This window comes from Megalopta genalis, chromosome 9, assembly GCF_051020955.1.
Source record: "Megalopta genalis isolate 19385.01 chromosome 9, iyMegGena1_principal, whole genome shotgun sequence".
In the NCBI taxonomy this organism is placed as follows: Eukaryota; Metazoa; Arthropoda; class Insecta; order Hymenoptera; family Halictidae; genus Megalopta; species Megalopta genalis.
Genome location: NC_135021.1, coordinates 18,342,438 through 18,360,986, shown reverse-complemented (window position 1 = coordinate 18,360,986; position 18,549 = coordinate 18,342,438). Strand labels below are relative to the sequence as shown.

Below are 18,549 nucleotides of genomic sequence, written 5' to 3'. Positions count from 1 at the left end.
TGTATTTCGAGCATTGCACGCAACAAGGGAACGGGAAGCGTTCGTTCGAAGGAAGGATAAAACACAGACTGGCGGTTCGCGAATTCGAGCACAATCTTGCAATGGATACCGAGATAATGAATTTATCCTCCACCTTAAGAGAACTTTATGGCTTTGGTTTCTCCTACGTTAATGGGTAGGAAACTTCGGATTCTCCTGCGATCAATTTAATGCGCGATTCTGAAGTTCGTAATTATGCGAAACTTACGCAATAGAATGATGTTCACCGTAGAAAGTAAACCCCGTAACCGAACGGGAGCTGTTTCGAACTCGGCAACACCGTATCGGGAACACAGCTGCACGCTTTGATGAATGTGTTTATCACGTGAGACATGATTCACCATTAATGTAATACGTAACATCATCTGTTCAATTAAGTTCTTATCGCAACAGGTAACATTATATCGACTTCTCGAGTATCTGGTGAATGTGTCAACTCGATATTGAAATAACATGTTATTGATCTCGATCAGGTTCGCTAGTGTGCACAGTGTAGACATTCGATAACTAGCCGTTTGTTCGGAATTTTTAGATGTAGTGAAATGGGAGAAATGAGTTAAACTTGGTTGATATGTTCTCTTTCTTTCTCTCTCTCTTTCTCTCCTATCTGTAACATCGACTTTAGTATTCAAAAGATAGAATTCGATTCAATATTCAATACTCAATATTCAGTATTCGGTATTCGGTATTCGGTATTCAGTATTCAGTATTCAGTATTCAGTATTCAGTATTCAGTATTCAATATTCAATATTCAGTATTCAGTCTTTAATATTCGATATTTAGTATTCAGTATTCAATATTCAATATTCAGTATTCAATATTCAATATTCAGTATTCAATATTCAGTATTCAGTATTCAGTATTTAATATTCAATATTTAGTATTCAACATTCAATATCCAATATTCAATATTCAGTATTCGGTATTCAATACTCAATATTCAGTATTCAATATTCAGTATTCAGTATTTAATATTCAATATTCAGTATTCAGTATTAAATATTCAAGAGATCGCGTACGGCTGACGCCTCGCCTTGGCGACCACTGTCGCTGCGTCAGACGGCAGGTGCGACGCGGCATTGGCCGCAAGGGCGGAGCGTCAGCCGAGCGTCGTCTCTCATTGGCCACTGTTTTTCGTTAATAACTCGTGAACGAAGCCTCGTAGAACATTTTCGCCAAGGACAAAGTTGCTTCAAATGACCTCGGGAACCTTTAGAGACGTTTTGTATATAAAAAATGCATATACTGAATTAATTTCGAGATTGAATCACTTTGGTATCCTATCGCCAATTAAATATCAAAATTAAAGCTATTGAATAATCTATTAAAACTTCCGATGTTATTAAAAAAAAGTAAGGTTACAATACAATTATCAATTTGCCAAAGGTTTTTCGAAGATACAAAAAGAAAATGTCCTGGTCAAAGGAGGTACTTCTCGTCTTTTTGACCAAGCGAACAGATTTCGTTCGCAGCAACGTGCGTTGTTCTTGCCTCTAGAAGTGGCTTTAATTCTACGACAATTGCGAGTTGTAGAACTTTACGCGGTAATAGAGGTCTTACTGGCTTCGCGGGATTGTGCCTTACACGGTACAACTGGCCTTTTTTATTCGATACATTTTAGAAGTGATATTGTTCTACAACGTTCTTGGGCCGCGCGCAGATACGAAGCCGCGGGAATCGATAAACGATAAACTAAGAATTTTATGCGTCCGAACGAAGTAAAATGAGCTCCGTCTATTTAAGAGCGCAATAACCGCACGGCACGTCGGGAGAATTCATGAGAACTTTATTCGAAACTCGTCAATATGCTACGAATGTTGTTTAAACAATGTTCTAATATTTTATTATAACAGAGTTACGCGATGACTCCAACAATTTTAGTTGCAGTTTTTATGACAGATATTTTCATTGTAGGAGCCGTTAAAACGTAATAACTATTTTTACAATTGAACCAGATTTTTTCGATTTTTGCAAGAATTGTTTGTTTATTGGATTGGAGTTTATAGCGAAAATTGTAACATTACATTTTGTAGGCACTTTACGATGCTGAAAATTTTATTGAGATTGATCGACAATTGTTTGTTAGTAATTATAATATTAATATTATAATATTTTATATCATAATATTTTTATATTTAATATTATAATATTAATATATTTAATATTATAATATTAAAGTTAAAATAAGAAAAATCCTTTACAGTAATAAAAATTATATTTTTTTCGTAGAACCTCTCGGTACTTTAATATCTTCGAACAAAATTTCTTTTCTGGCTAGAACGCTATAAATAACTCAATCCGGTCGCCTGAAAATTTCTCTTTGAAGATTGCGCCTTAATTCTTCTACCTATAACTTTATTGTAACTTTAAACGTGACTGGATTTTATGAAATATGACATTGCAGATTCGTAAAGAGTAAATAAAATATTAATATTATCGTAGATAGAAAATCGAGAGCAGACCAAGAAGATCATTCGAATTTAATGATTATATTACTGCTTGAGAATTTGAAGTCAATACTTTTACACTAACAATACAAAATCTATCTTGTTTACATTCTTCAATATTATATTCTACAAATAGCTTTTCTAAAAACAAGTCGAAAAAGAAGAATGGCATTTTTTCATTTCAGACTCGGTTTTCGAGAAAATCGAGTTGAAAGACCGGCTCGTAATATGACGAGAAGTAGAATTGGCGTGTCATGGTCAGACGCGCCGCCTCATTCCTATTCAGTAGTATTCCTCTTTCAAACATTTTCCGAACACCCTGTATATACAGGGTGTTCGAAAAATCCCAAAATTCGAAAAAATGTCCACATTACAAAATTAATTAGAGAAAGATAAACAAAATAAATTGCATGAAAATTCACGAATAAATGATGGCTTCGATTTCACTCTTTTTCCATCGAATAATAATTAATATCTTAATCTGATGAAAAATTAAAAATAGCTTCAACTATGAATTTTTCCGTAAGACGACGGTGTTAATTTCCCATGGAATTTTTATTTACAACTTCATTTATAACCGGCGCGTGAACATTCGCAGCGAAAACACGGCGATTCGAGTGAACATCTGCAATCTAATTATCGAGCTGTAAATGAATCCGAGGCGCTGAATAATGCATCGTGCTTTCAATTACTTAAACACCCGGCTTCCGCAGACACGTATGGGCACGTACATCGTGTTCCAGAACGACGTACTCGTAACCGGATCGAAAGGACAATAGAGCGGCGCACGTGTAAACGATATCGCTGTGACGCGAAGACGGAGAAACCGGCAAGGAATTTACGGTGCCATAACGCGACGCATCGCCGGCAATTTGGCAATGATTTTGATGGCCCGCGGATCCGGCCAGCGCGCGAATTTTTTACCGGCGATTAAATCATGACGAACATTCAATTTGTCCGGGAAATAAATTCGGTTCGGAACGCGGGTTTCGCGGCAACGATTCTCGCGTAATCTGCTCTCGAGTTGCGACACTTTTTCGTTTCCATGCTACATTTTTCCCCCACCCTTTCTCTCTTATTCTGTGGAATTTCATTGTTCGTAATCTATACAATTATAATTTCAATTTATACAATTACAATTTCAATTTCAATTTGTACAATTACAATTTCAATTTTAATTTCAATTTACACAATTTCAATTTCAATTTATACAATTTCAATTTCAATTTCAATTTAGTCAATTAAAAAAAATTTTTTTCAAACATTAAAATCAATTTTAAAAAATTATTTTATATTATTAATAATATTGTATTCGTTTACAAAAGATATTTAAACAAAATTAATATTAATATTGTTATATTATTAATATTATTATTATTTTTATATATATATAATAATATCTATCTATCTATCTATATATATATATAGAAAATATGTATAGAAAATAAAAATATATATATAATCCCTCTTTCTCTCTCTCTCTCTCTCTCTCGCTCTGAAAAATTATGACGACAGTTACGTGGAACACCCTGTATATTCGATATTTCGATTTGCTATCAATTTGAAAAACGCGACAATGTTGGGATAATAGCAAAAGAAATGTGATCTTTAGAATTGATCGCCGTCAAAAGCAATTTTCAGTGGAACGCATGCATCAGAAGTGACTGGGTAATGTATTCGATTGTCTGACCACAGGTAGACCGCTATCACTTGCAGTGACTTTCCATGCGTTTCTTTCGGTTCGACTGAGATTTCTCCTCATCAATCGAGCATAAATGCTACGAAACGTTTCGTGTATACAGCGAGGGACAAATCTATGTTGATAGATCTTTTTTTTTAATTGTTAAAGATACTAGTTTACCGTACAATAACCGAAGCACTTTTTCTTTAAACTTTGCTATTACTTGGAACGAAAAAAAAACAGTAAAAAGAACTCACGCTTTTAACTTTTTTATCTGAGAATATTATTGTTTATTATTGTGATCTTAGAAATTCCTTTATGATCATCTTTGACCATTTCAAAATTCGTTTGTTTCGTATAACAAATACCAAAAGTTTTGTCAAGCTGTTGTTGGCATTTTCAAAGAAAGAAAAGTGACATAGACTCACGGATAAGGTTGTATTATATTTGGAATGGAAATTTAGTGGAATGGAATGGAACGGAATTCCATTGGAATAGAATTGGAATGGAACTGGAATGGAATTCCATTGGAATGGACTTGGGATGGAACTGGAATGTGGAATTCCATTGGAATGGAACTGAAATGGAATTGGAATGGAATTGAAATGGAATTGGAATGGAACTGAAATGGAATTGGATTGGAATTCCATTGGAATGGAACTGAAATGGAATTGGATTGGAATTCCATTCGAATGGAACTGAAATGGAATTGGATTGGAATTCCATTCGAATGGAACTGAAATGGAATTGGATTGGAATTCCATTCGAATGGAACTGAAATGGAATTGGATTGGAATTCCATTCGAATGGAACTGAAATGGAATTGGATTGGAATTCCATTCGAATGGAACTGAAATGGAATTGGATTGGAATTCCATTCGAATGGAACTGAAATGGAATTGGAATGGAACTGAAATGGAACTGAAATGGAATTGGAATGGAACTGAAATGGAATTGGATTGGAATTCCATTGGAATGGATCTGAAATGGAATGGATTCGAAATGGAATTGGGGGGAATGAAACTGAAATGGAATTGGAACCGTTTCAGCCAGGTAAAGACCGTGTCCGATGAAACACGAAATATACTCGCCCCGTCCGCATTACTTTCTTTCGTTGGCTCATTAATTTTTAGTAGATATTAATCTTCGTAAGTAAAATATACGGCATAAGGTACGGTGATAACTTCACGCTTGTTTCATGCAAGAAGTCTCGCTGCAACGGGCATGACGTATAGCAGTCAATTCTGCATTCGTGAAACGTACGATATCGCGCTTTCTCTCTCTCTATCTCTCTGGGGAAAAATTCAAGAGCCAGTTGTAAATTCTTCTAAATCCGACGTCTATAAATTTCAAGGTATCCCGGTCTGATGGTTTGTTTCTTTTAAAGTGTCTATATATATTATTATATTATATTATATATATTATTATATTATATTATATTATATTATATTATATTATATTATATTATATTATATTATATTATATTATATAGATATATATATATATATATATATATTCTTTCTTAACTAAGCTCAAAGCAAAATGACGGGGTAAATGAGCATTATATCGAAGATAGAAGAAGAGCGTTCCAAAAATGGGAACACTTCCAAAGTTCGAATGGAACAGTCATTAATCATGTTTGTTCACGATCGATTTCTCGCGAGACGACCGAACGACAAATCGTCTAAACGACGCGGCGAATGTACCTGATGACCCCAAAAAAAAGCAACATTAGGGGCTCGGAAGAAGCGGCCAAGAATAAGCTGTAAATGGTGTGAGAATTGTGCAGGCGACAAATGGCTTTATTCAGATAGAAAATAGCCGGCGGTTAGGTCTGTTGATAGTCAGTTGCCGTGAAAAACTTCGCGACACTTTTTATACACCGCGTAGCATAAACTGTAGCACCGATTCGCAATTTTTAAGAATTTCGGACATTTGTAGACCGAATGTTGCCGCTTACTTATTTCTTCATTTGTTTATCGGACGGATTATAGAGCCTTACTGCACAATATAAATAATTAAGAAAATTGTTTACGAGTTATTAACGAAGAATAGAGTGTCACGAAGAACTTCGTGATTGATAAGAGTGGAGATCAAGTTGATAGAGCTGATCTGTTCGTATTTGAGTACTACAGGGCGTCCCAAAATTATGGTATATCTGGGGGGGGGGAGTTCCTGAGGTGATTTGAAGCAACTTTTTCCTTTGCGAAAATGTTCTACGATGCTTCGTTTACGAGTTATCAACGAAAAACAGTGACTAATAAGAGATCGCGTACGGCTGACGCCCCGCCCTCGCGACCACTGCCACTGCGTCAGACGGCAGGCGCGACGCGGCATTGGCCGCAAGGGCGGAGCGTTGGCCGCGCTCGCTCTCCGATTGGTCAGCGTTTTTCGTTAATAACTCGTGAACGAAGCCTCGCAGAACATTTTCGCGAAGGAAAAAGTTACTCGAAATGACCCGAGGAACTCTTCGAAGGTCCTGGAACTCAGAAATTTCTTGGTAAACGAACTCAGCAATTTCTTGAAAGCGCCTTAATTTTAGGACACTCTGTGTATTTCCATTTGTAAACGATGTCTCGGCATGATCGCACAAATTGCATTTCTACATTTAGTCGCGATAATGCGTTTACTTGCCTTAAACTAACGCGCAAACAATGCGCGACTGCGGCAGAAACATTTCCATTCCAAGTCTGAACAGAGTAAGAATCGCGGCTGCGCGTTCCTGTGATTACCACGATAACGCGCCGTTGCAAATATAGCTTCGCAATTACGAATATAATTAACAAGTGATAACGAGTAAGCCGCAACGTGTCTGCGAACAACGTTATTTGCTAAATAATGTAATAGAAAGGAAGTAGGTGATACGAAGATGCCCGTGCAACCGACCTTCGCTGTTCCTCGAGTGCACGTGTACTCGACGGAACTACAAAATCGATTCCCGACTTATTTTTGCACGGGGAATCATCTTCCTCTTTATTTTGAGTCCCACGATTTTCGGTGCATCCTGTATAATTACAAACAATTCAATAAATAAAGTAGACATTTTTTGTCTACGGCGGGGCGTTGGTTTCATTTGCAAAAGGATGAACAAAATATGCGAAAGGGTTAATTTAAGTTACAAAGAGGTAAATATGATTTATATATAGATATGTATATATATATACATATATAACAATAACATATATATAACTATATATATAATAATAATAATCTATAATAAATATTAAATATATATATGTAATGTTAATTATATATTATTATTATTATATTATTATTATTATACATATATATTTATTTGCAGAAAGGTGAATGCGATTTGCAAAAATGTTAATTTCGAGTGTACTTTAATCGTAACCGTGTGTGTTTGACCGAAGCAGAAATTACTGTCCGTTCGCGATCATAACTATTAATTTAGAGGTCAGCCATCAGGGCGCGGCACATTTTATGCAATTTATGCGATCTTCTATTCATATTAGTTTCTCCGAGCTGTGCTAATTGCACCTATCTTCGTTCCATTAGATTACCGTGCGTGCCTCGCGTTTATTATCTTTTCGCATTCGATATGATTAATGTAGCGTATAGTATTACGCGGTACTCTCTTCCAATAGTTCGGTATACGGGGAATATATTTCCACGAAATGGAGCAATTATTCTACTCGATACACACAGCTCCTGGATAGCCCGAAGACGTCTTAAAGACGTCTGAACGGCTTACGAACAGCTTAGAAACGTTCTGTGTTACAAATCACGATGTTTTATGGACGCCTTTAAAGACGTCCCGGAGACACTTAAACGACATTTAAAACGTCTTTCAGGCATCCATAAGACGTCTTAAGGACGTCCATTATAGGGCGTACAACGTTCAGACCTAAAATGGACGTAAAATGGACCTCTTTAAGACGTGCTGTAGATATTTAAAACATCTTTTAGACGTCCGTGAGACGTCTTTTGGCTGTCTTTAAGATGTACTATAGACATTTAAACGACATTTGAAACGTCTTTTAGACATCCACGAGACGTCTCATGAACGTCTCAAAGACGTCCATTTTAGGACGTAGGACGTTCAGACCTAAAATGATGTATTATATATTATTTATATATAATGATATAAAAGTCATATAATACAGTAACGTTATAGAACTGTTATAGAACAGCGTCGACAATTTAAATAATTGACAGAAGATAATTGTCAAAATAACCTTATAACTAAAATGCGGATTTTTATATGTAAAATAAGAATTATCTAAATTAATTGCAAAAAAAATATAAATTCGATGGAAACGTCTTTTCTCTTTCAACAATCATAATTAATAAATTAATCTCGGCGAAATAATTATTAACTAATTAATCTCAGCGAAATAATTATTAATTAATTAATCTCAGCGAAAATTTTTGTCGAAATGAATATTTCCAGAAAACCTGTTAAACGTACGCGAGAAGGGAAAATTCCCGTAAGTATATTTTCCTAAAGAATACATCGACTTTCAGCGAACAAATCGATTCTTTCGAGTAAATTAATCCCATTTGTCTGTAAGTGGGCCAATCTCTGCGTCCGTTACCGTAGACTGTCCTCGTACATAAGCCAGCCGGGTCCCGCGGCGGACGTGTAAAAGTTCGACACTCTTCGAGGACGATGCGACGACTAAATACGTGGGCCACCCATACGCTTTCCATTGCCACGGGTTTTACGAGCGCATACAAACGAGGCACGATGCCAAGTCGAAAATTACATTCATTTGAAGAGAGCCGCGCTCTGCTAGGTCTCGAAAGCGGATTTCGAGAGCGTTCATGCGCGTCATCAAATTCCAGCGAGACACACACACACACATCTTTCCGTTTAGAAATTCTGTGTTCCGCCCTTCGAACCCTTCGCCCAGCGACCCGCAGTATCGAAGGATATTTAAATACAGAGTGTCCCAAAATTATGGTATTGCCGAGAGATGAGAGATTCCTGAGGCGATTCGAAGCAACTTTGTCCTTTACAAAAATTTTCTACGAGCCACCGTTAACGAGTTATTAACGGAAAAACAGTGACCAATGAGAGGCGAGCGCTCGGCTAGGCGCCAGGCGGCCGCGCCAATCAGCGGCACTGGGCTTCGCGCGCTCGTTGGCTCGGTCGCCGCGCGCCAGCCGCGAGCTCGCCCCTCATTGGTCATTGTTTTTCGTTAATAACTCGTAAACGAAGCCTCGTAGAACATTTTTGTAAAGGAAAAAGTTGTTTCGAATCACCTCAGGAATCTCTAGTTTCCCGGAAATGCCATAATTCCGGGACACCCTGTATAAATGGACTTGGGCCAGTTTCAAACTAAACGGTTCAAATAATAATCGGCTACAATGCAAACAGAGAAATATTGCTCGTACTATTTCATGCTACAGGATGAATATTACGTTAATATCTTGGTGGTTTATGCGCGAACGCAACGAACCACCGCGGGATACATAAATTTCAAGGAAATTGCACGCCGCCCATTGCACGCTCGCAATCAGCGAAATTCAAGGAGGAACGAAGCCGTCCGCTGATAACTTATCAATTGTAATATCAACTTCGGTACGCCGCCGTTGCAATTTATTAACCGGCACGCGGTCGACCAGCATTTTGACGGACCGATAGTCGATAAAGTTCGATACTGTATTCTATCTCGTCCGCGTAAATATGCGCCGACACGTGGCCCCGGTGTACTCGAAGATTATAAATCTGATGTCTACGTCACGTTCGCATAAACGAGCCGTGTTACCTATCAATTCCGCGGATTGGCGCGTTAGGAACGCTCCACATCTCTGGCTAAAAATAGCGAGGAGACGTTAAAGGATCGACTTGTAACTTTTTAAACGACGCCTTTTGCCTTGAAAATTGTATCAGGTTGACGCGATTTTTATCTCGAAGATCGATCTTTGCAAAGCTCCGCACGCAAGATTAATTCTTGTCCAGATTATGTTTATATTTTTTGCACTTCAAACGAGAATGCAGGGTTAAATTCCCGAGGTGATTGGAAGCAACTTTTTCCTTTGCAAAAATTTTCTCCGAGGCGTCGTTTACGAGTTATTGAGGAAAAACGCGTGACCAATGGGAGGCGAGCTCGCGACTGGCGTCAGGCGGCCGCGCCAATCAGCGGGACTGGGCTTCGCGCGCTCGTTGGCTGGGCCGCCTCGCATCAGCCGTACTCGATTCTTATTGGTCACTGCTTTTTCGTTAATAACTCGTTAACGGTGCCTCGGAGATAATTTTTGTAAAGGAAAAAGTTGCTTCGAATCGCCTCAGAAATAGTTTCCCGGAAGTACCATAATTTTGGGACGCCCTGTATATCGTATTCGCATCGTTTACACACCGAAATAGTTCTATCGTAAATCGTGTTCATATTTTTGCAGATGAAATTCGTCCTTTTGTAACTGAAATACATTTGTTTGGAATTATTTGTAATAATAGTCGTATTGAACTTAATGATTGGATAACATTTAATAAATAAGAAATTAGCGAATAATTGCGTATAATGAAATTTATATTATTTCATAAATTCAGATTAAATTTAAAGGTTGAATAACAAGACGGCCAATTTTAATCTACGAAAGAATTCATTTCATTTGCAAAAAGGGATCATTTTATTTGCTGAAAAACGAATAGGATCTTCGGAAGAATTAATTTAAAATGAAAAAGGGAGTATGATCTACGAAAGGATTAATGTAGAATGCAAAACCTGCGCTACGTATGCGTTTAATATGGTTTTAAGGATCCGCTTTCTCTCTGTTCTATGTATATTCATGAACTGTTTCATTTGCTTAAATCTGTGGTTTTAAGAAAAAAAGCACCGCATGTCACGGTGTCCAAAAATGTAGGCTTTTACACACTAATTGTGCCATAGAATATAGGATTTATCAACAACAACAAAAATCGTGAAAACAAATTTGGTAGGATCAAAAAGACTTTTAAAAAAAGTGGAACACTATTTATACGAAGAATTAGCGAATAAACAATATCTCGAAAGTAGTGCACGGTTAAATTTACATCGATTCGGTAGCGAGGACATGTATATTTACACGTACGAATACTTTTTCATTCCAAGCATTTCATGCTTGAGCATTGCTCGACAAGATAATCTAAAAGGGTTAAAACGATGCGAGCACGACGTGTACAAGAATGACGAAACAGTGTTTAAAAAAAAAACAAGCGACAGAACCTGTGCATCAACTCAATAAACTGCGAATTCAAAGGAATTCTTTTTCCGACGGCTGAACCGCAACGGATGAAATAAATGCGACGAGGAGGATAAAAAAATAATCTAAGGAAACTCGTTAGGAAGATAAGCCTTTCAAATGGAAACGAAATGGTCAAAGCTCGGCGGATACCAGGAGCTTAAGACCTTCGGTGGAAGTTCGATAACGAAAGTAAACTTTTACAGTGTTCAATAATCTCCGCAACCAACCCCCGATTAATTTCCAAAGCGGACAAGTCTTTTTTATTTTTCTCACTCTCCTTTTCTCTTTCTCTCTCGGCCTCTCTCTCACTCTCTCTCTCTCTCACTATTGCTCTCTCTCTCACTCACTCTCACTATTGCTCTCTCTCTCACTTTCTCACTCTCTCTCTCTCGCTCTCTCTCACTCTTTCTCTCTCTCGCTCTCTTTCTCTCCCTCGCTCTCTCTCTTGCTCTCTCTCTCTCGCTCGCTCCCGCTCTCTCTCGCTCTCTCTCGCTCTCTCTCTCTCACTCTCTCCTGCTCCCTCTCAGTTTCTCTAGCGCTCTCTCACTTTCTTTCGCTCTCACTCGCTTTCTCTCGCTCTCTCTCCTGGTCTCTCGCTCTCTTTCTCCCTCTCGCTCTCTTTCTCTCTCTCACCCTCTTCCTCCCTCTCGCTCTCTTTCTCGCTCTCTGTTTCTCTCCCTCTCCCTCTTCCATTTTCTCGATATAACCGGAGCCGTGTTCAACTGCACGGAACTGGTTTAAAAATTAATTTCAACTTTGCAACTGTCGTTGGAGAAAGTTGTTTAAGATAGAGCACGGTATTTGCGGAACGTCCGAGGAAGTTTCGTTTAACCGCATCGTGTCTCTCTTGAAATAGAATCCTCCATTGGGGCAAAAGACCTACTGACCTCTTATGTTATCTCCATTATTATCGTCATTGACAATTTGTTCACATTGTTCCTCCACGAATCGCCCATTTAGTAAAACGTGTATCCACGTGTTACCACATTGTTCATTACGAAATCGTTCTCGAAAGTTTGTTCCGCAGAGAGGATCATTAGGCCGCGATCATTAGGTCGCATGTTTCTTCGAAATCATCATGGGGGTCACCCTTGTTGTCGCCGATGAAATTTCATTGAGGGCGATCGGATCGTCGAGCGATCGTCGGCCATTCAACGGACACTCTTCGAGTGGCAGATGATGGGAGGAGTGATCTACGAGCTAATTTCAAGACGATTTAACCGAGATCTTTCATCATCCGGCGTGACAAGCCACCGCTTCGTCGATAATTTATCGAAATGGCTTACACGGTCCCGACGGTATCGATCTTTTAATGTCCGAGGTTCGAGACACCGAGCAGCAACGGGTCCGGGCTTTCAACTTTGGATCGCTGTACCGTATAACGCAACACAATCTTTGCCGTGGCAACAAGGTCTGTTTAGAGGCAGTCGAAAGCATGCAAATAAATGCAGAAACTCATTCCGGTCTCTGTTTAACCCTGAGCTTTTACTGTAAACTGTACTTACGCTTTCGTGCAACAATAATTTTATAAGCATTTATAAACTTTTATAAATACATTACGTAATGTACCCCTATAGACTATGCTCTAATTAAATACTTTAATTATATTATTATTATATTATTATACTATTATAACATAATATAATATAATATTATTATATTATTATACTATTATAATATAATGTAATATAATATTATTATATTGTTATACTATTATAATATAATATTATTATATTATTATACTATTATAATATAATGTAATATAACATTATTATATTGTTATACTATTATAATATAATATAATTAATATCAATACACTATAATTGAAATTAATATTAATATACCTGATGTAACTAACTATCACGGCACGCATAACACAGTGCTAGTTATTACGGGACGAAAGTAACGAAAACCTAGAATTATAAAAATTTTGATAAAGATACACTCGAGAGTTACTTACAGTATCAGCGTTCTATTACTTTTACCATCATGGATACGATAACGAATAAAAAATTGCATAACATATGTTCATCGCGCGCGTACAGTCACTCGCAAAAGATTACATAAATCTGGCATATATCATATTTTTTTTTAGAGGAAAGTAAGTGTCCTGGATACACGTTACAGACACTAATCTTTTTTTTTTACTTAAAGTTAGGCGATTTCGAAACTAGAAATATATTCATACAATAAATAGAAAACCGATTAAAATATTGCGATAATGACAGTAAATCATATTCAAAAGAGAATAATATAATATATAAATAATATAATATAATATTATCATATTATTATACTATTATTCTATACTAATTATTATTTATTATATTATATTATAATATAATAGTATGATAATATAATAATATTATATTATAGTATATTATAATATAATAATATTACATTATATTATAATATAATAGTATTATAATAGTACTATATATTATATTAGAATATAATAGTATAATAATATAATAATATAATAATATTATATTATAGCCTTATAAGGGCAACGTAAAACGTGCGTAGAAAAGATCGGCGACAGAATTATTCAGAAATAGACGCACCGGCTAATAAGATTCTAATTTCGGTGGCACGTATCCGACACGTGCTTATCAACGTCACAAAGGGACAGCGAACGTACGGCGATAACGCAGTTATGGTTCCCCGCCGTTATGGCGGGTGCCGCTCCTAGAAACGTTCGCGGACATGTCCGAGTGTCATGTCCGGTGGCGATGTCTCTAATAGAATTAACTGAAGCCGCAGGGAAAACATTTTAAAGTGCCAGCACGCTCGGTTGGAAAACTGCCGGCAAACGGTGCTCGCGCCGCTTCGCCGCAATCCGTTGTTCAATCTGGAACACGTGGACGCGATATCCGCGGAACCTGATATCCAATGAGAAGCAAATTCTGTCGAAATCTCATTGGTATCGTGTTCGCCGCCGAGAATTATTGACATTTTCAAAGACGAGCACCGTTTAGGTTGATCAATTCGATACGATCTTCCCGATCGCGTGAGCAGAGTCAAGTGTCGTTCAAGTGAAATGTTAAGGTTAAATGATTGTTTAAATAGAATGTTATTTTTGTTGTTCGGAATTTTACATAAAAGAGAAAGAAATAATTGGTTATTATTTTTTCATAGATCATTTTGTAGATAATAAATTATTTAAGATAGTACAATTTATTGCATGTTTAGGAATACAATTTCGATTGTTACTTTTTAATTATCGTTTGATGTTGCTTGTTGTTTATTATTTATTTGGCGGAACGCAACGCATCTCGGAAATAATAGTAATATAATTAATAGAAAATATAATAATAATATTATTGATAGAAATATTTGTTGTTAATAAATATTTATATGAATAGATTATTGTAGAAATATCTGTTAGTAATAAATATTTATATGAATAAATTATTACAGAAATATCTATTATTAATAGATAATAGAAAGACGCGAGTTCTTCAATAATAAAAAATGGAAATTGGTAATAATATAATTACTAAAAAATATAATAATAATAGAATTTTTATTCGAGTTCTCTATTAGGCGACGATGCATTTGATTTGCAATTAATAAAATGATTAAATAATGGAAAGTAGATAAATATTCGGATGAGGGAATCTCTACTGGATTAATTAAAGCAGAACAGCTCCGAAGAAATTACTATATTACACACCTTCGCTGCCACAGGATAATGTAAACAAAATGAAACCTCGATTATCCGATCTCAGTAGAGCGATACGAATGTTCGGATAATAAAAGTCAATCTTTATTGATTTAGAAAAAAATAAGATTTGCATGGGAGGATCGCCGTTGCGCACGGGATATCTTAGATTGAGCTGATTATGTGAAACGTATTTGAAAATGAGATATGTTTTACGAAAAGTTTTCGAAGGAGTTCGATTATATTGCAAATACCTTAAAAAAACAGTAAGAGTATACTTATTTTTATGAATACTATCGCATAATGTGCTCGATGAAGTTCGAGATTTACTAGTTATACAGGGTGTTCCAAAATTATGGTACTTCCGAGAAATGGAGGGATTCCTGAGGTCATTCGAAGCAACTTTTTCCTTTAGGAAAATTTTCTGCGAGGCATCGTTCACGAGTTATTCACGAAAAACACTGGACCAATGGAGACGCGAGCTCGGCTAGCGCGCGGCGGCGCAGTCAACGAGCGCGCAAAGCCCAGTTCCGCTCATTGGCTCGGCCGTCTAGCGCCGCCTGGCGCCGGCCGAGCTCGCCTCCCATTGGTCACGCGTTTTTCGTTAATAACTCGTAAACGAAGCCTCCGAGAACATTTTTGCAAAGGAAAAAGTTGCTTCAAATCACCTCAGGAACTCCACGTTTTCCGGAAATACCATAATTTTGGTACCTGTATATTACCTGTGTATTATTAAAGATTGAAAAGTTATCCTCAATATTCTATAATAACTTTTGGAAGTTTTTATGATAATGCTAAATGTTCGATGCTCGCATTATCTTGAATCTAAAATGCAGTCGAACTTTGTTCTCAAAGACTGAGCCCCAGCGATTTCAACACCTGCTCTTATTTAACGGAACTTGCTGTTGGGTAGGAGCCGAGGTTGAATAACAATTCCGATCGGTATATTTACTTATGGAGAATCAGACTATCCCCATCTACATATGTTTGCGTAGCTGAAAGTACGTTGTTACGTAGTTTGAAATAACAGCGGTTTAGGTTGTAAGTTCGCACACAGCCACGAAAAGCATCTCTGTGTGTCTGGCGAGTGATTAACGTTGAAATCAAAGGAACAAATATTTTCAACGTGTATAAATATCGATATACATATATTTTATGTAATGTAATATAGTTTGATATAGTATATTATCAACGTAATAAATATCGATAATATTCTCGTTCACGTTGCACAGATTCCGAAGGAAGAACAATGTTTTTCTTTTTCGCATTTGTTTACAGGAAAATATAAATAATAAGGAATTAAGAGACACGCGGAAATTTATAAGCAGTTATCATGTAAACGAATAAAAAAAATTTATTTAATTATCATATTATTATTATTATTATTATTATTATATTATAATTAATTTGTTTATTAAAATTTATGCAACTTTAACAACAAATTAAACGACGCTCTCGGAGCGTGCGATATTTGTGTCCTTCTTTTTTATCAAATTTACCGGCTGATGTTATCGTTTTAAATACACAAATTACACGAATTAACTACGAAACAATCGATATTGTTTGCGAAACAAATGATGCAGAATATTACTGAAATTGAAGTAACAAATGTAGTTACACGCACAACTTAAAGTTACCTCTATCAATAAAGCATTTGACTTAGGCCACTTTCAAAATAAACGTACGAATTACAATGTATCACATTCTCCTTCGTTTCTCCCGTTTCACGAAATTGAAACAAATATTTCTATTCCACAAAAAGATCCGCGATCAGGGAATCGCATGATCGCGAAAACGGTCCGGCGTGTCCTAAGAGCCACGAGTCTCGTCGCGGCAAGCGTAGAGATCGGTGACTCATGCTCCGCGGCGGTTAACGCGATCACGCGATATCAGGGCGAAGCGGTGAGCGGTTAGGCTGGCACAGCGTAAGCGGCTATCCCTGGGCCAGCCATGCACAGCCAGAGGAACGAACGAGGCGCGGAGGGACTCGCGAGTGGCAGTAGTCGCGGCCGAGCAATAGTCAGACAACGGAGTGAAGCGCAGCGCGAAGAGAGATAAGCGGAACCTACTAAGAGCGGTAGCCGAGTCGAGGCGAGCCGAGCCGAGCGGTGCGGAAGCGGAAGCGCACGCGGCACCGGCGACTGACCGAGCAACGGCAGACGGATCATCGCTCGAATCGAAGCCAATTACCGGCGCGGCGTCGGCGGACACCGCCGTCGCCGTCGCCGTCGCCGCCGCCGTCAATCGAATAAGAAACTCGATCCAAAGGATGGCCGTGTGCGACGGCTAAGATGCTGCGACTCGGCGCGACTCGCGTAGACTCCGAGAGAGCCTCCGGTAGTGGTGGCTCCGAGTTAACTCCGAGGGACGCGGAAGTCGCGGAAGACGCCGATATCCGCGCTTTAACGACCGCGCGTCTCGGCATCGACGAGGAAAAGCTAAACGGCGGAGGGAGAAGATCCTTACCTTTCCACGTCACGGCGAGGTGCACGCGAAATCCGACCACGCCATTCCTCTCTCTCTCTCTCTCCCTCTCTCTCTCTCTCTCTCTCGAGCACAGCACCGCACTGCACCATATATATATACACAGAACCACACTTCTCAACACATTCTGCAATTTCTTTTCTCCCGATCTGTGTACCCGTTGTACTCCTCTCTCTCTCTCTCTCTTTCTCTCTCTCTCTCGTTAACTAGTCTATTCCGTTCTTATCATCACTCTTGTTCTACCGGTCTCTGTCTCCTTCTCGCTTGCTCCCTTTTCGGTTATCTTTCCTCGTCGATCCAAACCCTACCCCCTCTTTTCCTCTCTCTCTCTCTCTCTCTCCCTCTCTCTCCCTCCTATCCTTCCGCTCGATCTTTCTTCCTTTCTCTTTTCTCTCCCTCGTCTCTCTCTCTCTCTCTCTCTCTCTCTCGCTCTAGCTCCCCCGAACCGGCAGGAAAACCTTGGTATTCGGCCTCCCTTTTCTCCGGCACCCTTTCTTCTATCTCGTCTCCGGCACGAGGCGACGACGACGACGACGACGACGACGACCGAGCGGAGGAGCCTGTCGCGATATCCGCTTTGTGCACACCGTTGGAACGACGTCCACCGCCGAGCGTCCACCTTTTGCTTTCCGCCGACGACGGAACCGCGACGTAGGATGAGGTTAGGAGGAAGAGGAAGAAGAAAAGGAAGCACCTCCCTGCGGCACGCGCGCGCACGAGAGAGAGAGACAATCCAGCATCCAGCTACGCCCGTGACAGCGTCTGGGCAACTACTGAGGACGATCTGCGCGGTTCCAGCGCAAGCTTTCGTTCGAATTTTGGCCGGCCGCGGCGCCACCGTTGTCATCCATTTTCCTTAAACGGGCTGCGACCATGGTGCGCAGCACACCACCGTCTCCACCATTCACCGCCGCCGCGGATTCCAGCATCGCTTCGCGGGGATCGCTGCGCTTTCGCGAACGGATCCGGCGACGTATCCTGCGCGTCGCGTCGCGGCGACGTATCCTTGCTCACCGTGCCGTGTCGTCGTATATTTTGGGGG

General features: G+C 38.7%; 1 protein-coding gene across 2 annotated transcripts in view; it reads right to left on the bottom strand.

Annotated features, from left to right (window-relative positions):
- Positions 1 to 18,269, bottom strand: part of Task6 (TWIK-related acid-sensitive K[+] channel 6) — a 158,505-nt gene extending 140,236 nt beyond the window's left edge. For both annotated transcript variants that reach the window (XM_033477915.2, XM_033477916.2), the window contains exon 1: positions 17,490 to 18,269. The gene's annotated coding sequence lies outside the window, so the exon portion shown is untranslated. The remainder of the gene's footprint in view (positions 1 to 17,489) is intronic.
- Positions 18,270 to 18,549: the final 280 nt, after the last annotated feature.